General features: G+C 31.5%; 1 pseudogene; it reads left to right on the forward strand.

Moving 5' to 3' along the window:
• The first annotated feature begins 2414 nt into the window (after positions 1 to 2414).
• LOC149532124 (caffeoylshikimate esterase-like) lies at positions 2415 to 7820 on the forward strand (annotated as a pseudogene).
• The last annotated feature ends 707 nt before the right edge of the window (positions 7821 to 8527 follow it).

Here is an 8527-nt window from a genome sequence, read left to right on the forward strand (position 1 = left end):
ATATAAACATCAAGTACAAAATTTCCAATTTTTTTGTAGATATACAAATTAGTTACACCATTTCTTTCAAAACCATATGTGTAGATATAAACATTAAGTACAACATGTCCAATTTTTTTGCAGATATACACATTAGTTACACCAAATTTTTCTTTTGAAACCATATGTGTAGATATACACATTAGTTAAAAAAAAAATTCTTTCAAAACCATATGTGCAGATATAAACATTAAGTACAACATGTCCAATTTTTTGTAGATAATATACACATTAGTTAGATCAAATTTTTCTTTCAAAACCATATGTGTAGATATAAACATTAAGTACACATGTCCATTTTTTTTGCAGATATATTTTCCTATGAAGAAAGACCATGCCTAATAATATGAACCTAGAACAAAATAATGAGACAATGGCTACATTGTGGTCTCAGTTCTGAAGAAAAATTGATAAATGTAATTGTCCTTGCAAAAAGTGTAAGGACTTAAAGAATCAAAGTATATTAATCAGAACAACCCAGAGTTATTGTAGGCAACATGGTCACATTGAAGGGGGTCACAATTTTTGTCCATTGTTGAATTTGGATTTCCTACTAAAGGAACATGGAGGTCTGAATATCCAAGCTAAGGATAACACTCCCATGGAAGAAGATGATAATATGCCAGAGGACATGATTGAAGAAGTTGGTATTTGAGCAGGTGATGAAGATGTTCACGATGATGGTACTAGTGCATCCTGATAATGATTATGAAGATGGTCTTGATATACCTTTACTTGAGAAGACACACGAGCCCCTATACCAAGGCTCCCAAATAACTCTTCTCTCTATTATAGTGTTGTTGGTGAAATTCAAGGTTATGAATGGTTTATCCAATGTAGCAATATTATGTATGCTAAGGTATACCATTTTTTCATCTTCAATGTTAGCATACAATTACTATTCATTATATTAACAATGCTTATTTGTTGTTGTAGGTTTATAGGTGAGTTTTTGTTATCACCATCAAACATTTAGCCTTGTTCATACTAAGAATTATCTACCATTATGAATTAGATTGGAATGAAGTATCAAACAATACATGCATGTCCCAATGATCACATTTTATATCATAAAAAACATGAATTTTCAAAAGAATGCCCTAATTGTTATATTAGTAGATATTAGTCAAATCAAATAACAAAAAAGGTGCCTCACAAGGTTCTTCAATACATTCCAATTATTCTATGTCTTCAATGATTATTCATGTGCACTAGCTTCGCACAATTTATGGATTACCATGCACGTCATAGAAGTCAAGATGACTTTATGTGAATGCCTATTGATGGTTCTTCATTTAAAGAGATAGAAGAAACATGGTCCCACTTTAAAGAAGAACCTTGTAATCTGAAGCTTTCATTAGCAGTGGATAGTATCAATCCATTTGGAGATATGAGATTTGTTTACTTAGTGTGGCCTATTTTTATTATTAACAATAACATTCCTCCTTGGATGTCCATAAAGAAGGATCACATAATGTTGTCAATGATTGTGCATGGCATTTTTCCATTTAATAGTTATCCAAATTAATTTATAAATAGTGCATGAAAATGGTCATAATAATTTTGTAATGTTTATGTTCATTCAATTACTAGGTAAGTACCAAGTTAAAGATATGAACATGTATAGTGAACCCCTAATTGACAAGGTTTTGAAGTTATGGAATGGCATCACTATGTATGACATCTTTATATCATTTGCTTCTTAAGTTAATCATTATTTTGATTTTTTTTTGTTGTAGAAAGAGCTATGGTATTACTATTGTATTTTAAGTGGGAAATACAAGAAGCTTAGGGAAGTCTAAGCAAAGTCTAAGGTTGTTAAAGGTAGTGTGGAAGATGGATCTACTATCATGATCATCATGGGATCTGAAGAGAAAATGAATAGAATTATGTGTCTGTGGTAGAGCATATGCTCAACTATTAATATCCATGTCTCTTTTTTTTTTTTTTTAAATTGTGTTTGTGTGTTTCTCTATTTTTGTGGGCATTAATGACTTTCTTTGGATGTCTTATTTGAATAAAAAACATACATTTATTTATTAGCATTTTTTTGCATTCTCCTAATGTAATTTCTATGGAAGGCAACCCAGTTCTATTATTTTGTGCACCACTTTTGACTCAATTTATTTGAATTGCATAGTTTAAAATTAAATTTCATAAATGCCCACCATTGGCTTATTATGTATTGAAAATATTGATCTATATGCTTTATTGTAATTTATAATAAGCATCCATTATACTTTACCTCCTTCTACGAGTTGACATGCTATTACTTTATCTCTCCTTAATAAGGAATATAACTCATTAGCTATAGAAGTTTCTTTTATAGGCCTTAGTGTCCTTTGTAGGAAATACTTATTTAATCATTTGGTTTTATAGGCCATGGTGGTAGTGATGGGCTGCATGGATCTATACCATCACTGGATTAGGTTGTTGAAGGTACAGCATGCATAAACAAGTTCCCATATTTTTAACAAATATAGGAAGATATTATTATAATCGTGCAATAATATATTACATCACCTTATCCTACAAAAAATATTTCTACAAAAAGTAAGATTAGAGAACCCGGGAGTGCCATGCTTTTTGTTTGGCCACTCAACAAGAGGGGCAATTATCTTGAAGGTAGTATTCTTTCCTTCTTGATTTAATGGTTCCAAATTATTAAGATCTTGCTTGGATAATTCCTTGACTAGCACAATTTTGATAAATAAGTTGGATTTACTAATTCTAGTTTTTAATCCTAAAGTAATTAAACACATTACTTTTATACCTCTTGTCATTTATTTATAGTGAATATGATTATTAAATGTTTCTAGCGTCTACTCACCTTGACTTCCATATAATACATGTTTGAAGGTAGCATTAGATCCTAATGTCAAGAAAATGGTATGAGGAATTGTCAAAACTTCTTCAACACTGCATGTGTGGACTGCACATCTAATTTTTGTGGTAAGACATTGAATTTTGAACTAGATTTGTTTGTAAGAGAATTTTCCCTATATTACACTATTCAAAGATTATTTAAGAGGTATGTATTGGCATCACATTGTATTTTTCATTAGTGACAACACTTATTCAATTTTGAATGATTACCAAGCTCATCACTCAGTCCACAATTTATACCGAACATTTGGTGGTTACCTAGTAAGTTCAACAATTAAGCAATTTACACTGAGCATTTTTGAAGCTACCGAGTGAGTGTGCAATTTAGTAGTGTATACCAAGCTTCACAATGTCTATCAAGTCATCAATCTATGTGATGTGAAGCTAGTTTATACCAAGTAATGGATATGTAGTGTTTACCAAGTGATAGAAAGGTAAATGAAGGAATCAATATCTACCGTGTAACACTATATCTACCAAGTCTCCAATGGTTACTAAGCTCCAAACTATGTTGTGTGATTAGTATGGACCAAGATTATACTTCTATTGAGTGCATGATGATGCTAAGTAATGCAATGGACACTGAGAATCAGAAGTTCACCAAGTCAGATTGAAGAGCTCGAGCTTCTACTGTTTGGCCGACTTAGTAATATATTTTTTTACTTGTGTTTTAGCCGACCTTGTATTTTTAAATATTGGAATGGTATATATGTAATGTATTGTATCATTTGCAAGAAATGGATGTATGGATCAAGGAATGGACATGTAATGTTTGAGAAGAGTGAATGCGAATCAACAACAAAAAAAGCATTCAGCAAGGTCTACAAGGAGTAGTAAAGATATATTAGTCACAAGAGGTGATCTATACTTCAAGGATCTAATCAAAAATCAAGTTATAAGTCAAATCTATTGTTTCATCCTAAAAAATGAATCACTTTTCCAAATCTTTTAATAGGGTAGACTTAACAATCTTTATATAAATCTCTTAACAGAGTGCATACTTCATTGTATGTTTGTAAAACCTCTAACAAGGTAGATATAGTAGTCCAAATTGCTCTTAATAGGTCAATGTAAGCTCTAACAGGCCAACTTTATACTATAGTAGTGAAGTTTTGTGTGTATCATCCCCACCCCAGTTTTACTTTCTATTTGGAAGGTTTCTAGGTCACCAAAATACTATGTTCATGTGTTATGAATGTTTATCTTTCTCATGCATGCAATAGATTAGATAAAAGAATGGTGAATGATTTATCTTTTTAAGTACTGAATTGATTTTAAGTTTTTGAGGTTACTGATTCACCCCTCCCCTCTTAGTAACCTAGCTAGTCTTGATTATTTCCAACAAAATGGAACTCATAACTAAGTACTATGATGTTAGGGGCATCTATCAATATAGGCCCAGGATCAATACATTAATCTTGGCACTTATACATAAATTGATTTCTTTAAAAAATAATTAAGAAGTTGCTAACATTAAAAAAATAAAAATAAAAGGTTCAAACCAAATTTAAGATTGAGCAAATTTGAACAAGATTTTAGTATTTTAGTAAATGCAATAGATATGACATATGCATGTGTTGGTCTAATTTTCAATTCAATAATGATTAGAAACTTCAAATTGAAAAAGTAGATGCAAAAGTTTTCTTACCTACTAGGTGATTATCTCTCTATAAAATTGTTTTGATGAGAAACTCATAGTTTAGGTTGGCAGTGATGGAAAGGGAAGTTATTTATCAATGTTGATATAAATTGTAGCCTCACTATTGCAGGATTCTATTATGTATGTTTTTCTCATAGTGATGACTTGGTTAATGGTTTCTACTATGATCCAAATAGTAGGTATGTAACTCTTTCATGGCTTCATTTTATGATTAAATCATTGCTTGGCTACCATTTAGTCACATTTAATAATTCATCTTTTGAGAAATACTAAGCTAGTATGTTGACTGATAAAATTTCATTCCATTCTAGAAGTTGGAGCTAAAAGCAACAAATGAAGGTTGAGCTAGTTACAGTTTTGCTTCAAACGAGTTTCAAGAAAAGATGTGTAACTTATTTGGTGTTTTTAATATATACAATAAAAATTGTGTTTTTAGTATCTTGGTGACATCTTAGTATCTTGGTAGCAGATGGTGATGCCATAGCCCATGAAGATGGTGGCCACTTCGAGATTGGGATCATTAAAGAAAAACACCTAATATGTATATATCTTATATTTCACATCTAATCACACCTTTCCTTCATTAACTGTTATTTAAGATTGCCAATGTATGATAATCACTGCCTTATATGCAATGGTTGCTTTCTTTAATTTAATCATGGCTCTTCCTTGAATAACTTATCAATGGATTAGTTGACCATAACTAGTCCTTGGGCGATAATTTTCCTTCAACATAAAAGGTAATTGACATGTTTTGTTGACTATTACTTTCTTCTGATATATAAAGTAGGCTCCCATCACAAGATATGAAGAAAAGAGTCCTCCACCCCTTAAACCCTCTTTGTTCACAAGAGCTATTATTCAAATTATTAAATGTTGATTATAACAAGCTTGAATTAGATTAGTGAGAGCTTGATCCCAAATATGTGTCTACTGCTTATGGTTCCTTTTTCACCAATTTCTCTTCTTTTCTTTGATGCCCTATGACAATTGATAGTCTATCAATATAAATCCTCTGAGGGGAAAAGAGATGTCCTTTTCTATAACTGGGACTTTCCTAAGGATAGACATCTCTTTAGATATTTAAGTTTTCAAGTAATTGCTCACTAAGAACAAGTTTAATGGCAGTTATCTAATGGTTGATTACAATTCTTAGTAAACAAAAACTACCATCCAAAGTTCTTAGTCTTTAACATACCTCCATAACCATTATATTCCATATGTTTTAGTTTAAAGATGTAAGTGCTCTCATGCTCCATTATTAAATATGATGTAAACTCTCCCACAATATATTCACAACATAGAAAACATGTGTCAAACTAACATTTATAGGTGTCTTAACCATTATCATCAAATTGTTACCTAAGAATTAGCAGTGATAATGTAGATTCATTCCCATATGGAGATGGCTTAGGAATTGATTGGACTTCATATGCTGACTTGTCCTTCGATCACTTTTGGCCATTTCCATCGTTGTTTTGGTACCATTTACCATATTAATTAATCTTTCTATGTTTTGAATGTATTTTATTTGGGATATCATTTAGATACTATTTGACATATATTATCATTGATATTTGTTGATTATTAATAACTATTGATATTCCTGTTTGACATAGAAGGATCACTAGTTTTAAGTGTAGCTTTCAACTACAATGTGAAACTCTTATGATGATATAGAAGCTATCATAGATTTGTTGGAATGAAAAAGGTTTAAATCATCAAGTTTCTAAACATGGACAGTTGCACTATGATAAGTTCTCTCTAGAAACAAAAACCTCATTGAAATTAGTGGAATAAATGGCATGATGATAGAGATTCAAGCCTAGCAAAATCTTTCTCAAGGGTGGCTCAACACTAGCTTCATAAGTTTGAAAATTTTCTATAGTCAATTTCATCAAGAGACAATGATGACTTTTGAAACTCCCTAGTTTGGTAAAAATGAAGGGAAGAGAATGAAAAGACCAAAGTAGGATTGGGATTACAAAAGGGTACAACTCCCTTATTTCTTTTGTGGTTTTGTTTTTGGCACAAAAATTCTTCAAGTCTAGCTCAATTCTCTTCATGGATCTATACCATTTCAACATTCTTGTGGGCTTATTTTTGATCTCTGCATGGCTTTTATGGTTTTCTTCTTACGGGTCACTACTTCTTTTTGTTGTTCATAAGATCTTGGTCCTCATTTCACTATGTAATTAACTCTTGGAAGGCACCCTTGGTGCATATAATGTATATTGGGTTTTTGGGCATATATGTATAAGTTTTGGTTCTTCTTATGTATGATAGGAAACTTTATGCATGAGCCCTTTATGTATTTGGGTTTGGGGATTTCTTTATAGGACTCAATCGTGGGTTTTTAGATGCTTAGCAAAAATATGTACCTAGTTTTTTTGTGGGTAGTAGATAGGTTTTGATGTAGATAGTACTTTATTATGCACTTTGTATTATGATGAGTATAATGAATGGATAAGTAGGAGATACTTTCCACATCACGTCAAATGAGTTTGACTCAAAAATCACACAGTTAAATCTTGATAGCAATATCACAATAATGAATGGAGTTTTTCTTTACTAGTTCTTTTCTCTAGGAGCCATTTTCAACCAATTCTTTTGTGTTTTTAGTATGTTGGTGACATCTTGGTATATTGGACTGCCTGCAAAAACCTATGGAAAACACAAGATAGCTAAAAGTGCCAAGGATAAAGAAAAGGGCTGGGGATTGTGTCTGATTATTGTGTTTCTTACACCATGCTTGTAACTTGGCTATTTGTTATGGTTTATAATAGATTGTTATTTTTTTGATAAATGTATGCTTGAATTATGGTAGGCAATTGTACCATTATTTTCACTTTTTTTTTACCAAGATATTAATTGAGTGGAGCAAGCAAGAGAGGATTGGTTGTATCTCATGACCCAAAAACACTTATTGCTAATACATTGATCCACTGTATACACTAGACCAATTATAGTGTGAACAAGCTATGAAGTACTTTGAATCTGCTCATTTTTACAACCAAACATGAAAAGAATAATTGTTCCCTTTTTACCCCTCCATTGAACTATAGATACCGTGATAGATCCTACCACATCTTAGGATTTATATGATCAAGTAGCTTCAAGTCATAAAATAATAAAGCTTTATGAAGGACTTTTTCATGATTTAGTGTTTGAGCATGAGCGAGATGAGGTTTTCAGTGACATCCTTGATTAGATGGATAATAAACTAGAGTCCTAATGTGGTCCACATTTTTCTCTTTGCCCCTACCCATTTCAAGAAAATGTAATAAAATATCTTGTTATTAAAAAATTTAGTCTTCCTATGACCTTGTCATGCGAAATAAACATTTTATTAGTGGCATTTATGTGATGAAGAACTTAGAGCCAGTTGGCCACCAATAGCTAATGTTTTCACCTTGAGATTGACAAAGTCAATAATGATTAAAGTCATGTTAATTCTTCATTGTTTGGAAAATATGTGGTTTTATGATCTTGATAGTTCTCATTAGCTTGTGAAGTTTTTCTCTTTTATAGGTTGAGTATTCTATAAGATATGCAAGACTATACTTGTGATCAAACAAAATAAAGTTGCTAAAATACATTAGGTGGTTTGAAATTTTCCAAAGCAAGGTTCATCTAAATCTCTAGCAATAATTATCAATTAATTCCATGAGGCATTTTAGATTATTTAGTGTCCTCAATTATTCAATAAATCTCCTTGATTCTTCTTACTTTTAATAGGAAATTTGGAAAATGGAAGCCCACTTCCAAAGAGGATAGATCTAGTAAAAAGTAGGATAAGAAAAAGACAGTCAAGGACTTGAACAAGCCAAAGAGGCCTGCTACTATTTTTTTTGTTTTCATGTATGTAAAATTATTACACCTTTGTCAACAAGGTGAGATCTTATTGAAATCAAGTGAAAGCCTACAACCTATGAGCATAAT

The sequence above is a fragment of the Cupressus sempervirens genome, chromosome 11, assembly GCF_028749045.1.
Source record: "Cupressus sempervirens isolate cs-2001-9-10 chromosome 11, ASM2874904v1, whole genome shotgun sequence".
NCBI classification, from domain to species: Eukaryota; Viridiplantae; Streptophyta; class Pinopsida; order Cupressales; family Cupressaceae; genus Cupressus; species Cupressus sempervirens.